This window comes from Merops nubicus, unplaced genomic scaffold (assembly GCF_000691845.1).
Source record: "Merops nubicus isolate BGI_N331 unplaced genomic scaffold, ASM69184v1 scaffold2604, whole genome shotgun sequence".
Classification (NCBI taxonomy): Eukaryota; Metazoa; Chordata; class Aves; order Coraciiformes; family Meropidae; genus Merops; species Merops nubicus.
Genome location: NW_008602072.1, coordinates 17,649 through 19,415, shown reverse-complemented (window position 1 = coordinate 19,415; position 1,767 = coordinate 17,649).

The window sequence follows — 1,767 nt, the reverse complement described above, 5'->3', positions numbered from 1 at the left end:
ATTATTTGGGGGTTTGTCCTGAAATGGATGTTGCAGGCTGGCAATATCAGGAAGGTGTGTTGTGCTGCAGAAGAGCTCTTGTCTTTCACTATCACCCCATGCTTTCCTGCAGTTTAGAAGCTGACAAAGAAAATCAGTTTGCTTAACTGGTAACCTAGTAATCCCTTTTTTTTTTTTCCAAGCAGATTTGTTTTGTTTATTGGTGTTGTAGGTGCAGCTTACACCTTTGTAACACCATGGAAGTGGACATAAATGGAATATCAGACCTGACACTTTCCTCCCCTATATGACTTGGCTTGGATTTAGTGGATAACTGAAATAATAATAATATATTAAGGATTTTCTGATCAGAAGGGTGAAAAATAGGTCTTAAATTTGCTGTAACAGTTTGATGAATAGCAAGAAGCATTTCTCATTTTTCAAGCAATTTTATCTATATTAAAAGAAACATTTTAGGTGGGTAAGTAATTTTGATCTAAGAGAATTAAATTACAGCTACAAAAAGCATTGCCACAAGAGGTTAGAACCCATTAGGCTTTGGACTTTAGCTGTGTACCACAGTACATCTCCATTGTGTAAAGTGTAGTTAGGAAAGGCAAAGCACACAAGCCTGTCAGACCTAATAAATCTCTGATGTGGTGTTGAGAGTATCACCATGACATAGCCTGGACATCCAGATGAAACTGAACCTGAATCAGCAACCTGGGTCAACCTAAAAACCCCAATATGCTACCAAAAGTCAGCAGAAACTTCTCGTAAACTGGGTTGCCCTTCTGACCCGCCCGCTGCAAAAAGCAAAGCCTACACAATAAATCACCTTTTCCAAAAGTATATTTAACTTTTTTCCTCATTTTTACAAGTCACGGTAACAATTGTTGTCCAACAGCATCAACATTATGTGTTTCAATGAAAAACTACCACGACATGGTATGTCCAATTATCTTGCTTTCAAAAGGTAGTATGTGATGTTTTGACCTTCAGAACTGCTTGTGATATATCTGGTGACAGAATGAAGTGGTACAAGGTATGATGCTACTCTTTTTTGTCAGTGTACTGCTAATAAACTGTGCCCACTGGGAAAATAAGAGGGCATATCTACACCCCAGGGGCAGGTACACTGCAGGTGACCAAGCAGAATCCCATCACTTGGCTTTGTATTGTTTGAGGCTAGGGTGCTGGTCCCAAATTGGTACCTTCACACAGAACTGAATCACATGCACTGCAGTCACTGACTCTAAATAAATCACTGAGCCACTGCCAATTAAGGCTTTCTGCATTTTTCCTTGATGTAGTTGCTGGAGATCACAGAGGAGGAAACTTGGTATCACTGTCAAACCTCTTGAAATCTTTTCCTATATCTTTAAAAACAGTAAATGTGACTCCCCCAGGGATAGAGGCTGGATATGAGGGGGTTGACTCCAGCTGAGCAGAGGGAGAGGGTGTGTATTCCTACAGTTCTCCCCTCCCTCATTTTGTGGTTTTGGACTTAGAGTGCACACAAAGCTCATTGACAGCCCCTTGTAATGGTCTGAAGGAGTGCTCCAAACAGACTGTTTTCCAGGATCTTGTGCAGGCATGATTCTTCATCTTTTAGTGTTTGAAAAGCTCTCATGACATGTCCTGAAGAAACCTGCAGAAGAAATGCTGGCTTGTTTCCCACTTGGCCAGGCTCTCAAGCGTGGCACTAAAGGTCAGTGGTTCAGTCCTGAAGGAATCCCAGTCCTCGTCCACATCCGTTTTCCTCCTCTTTCCAGTCCCCTAATCTGA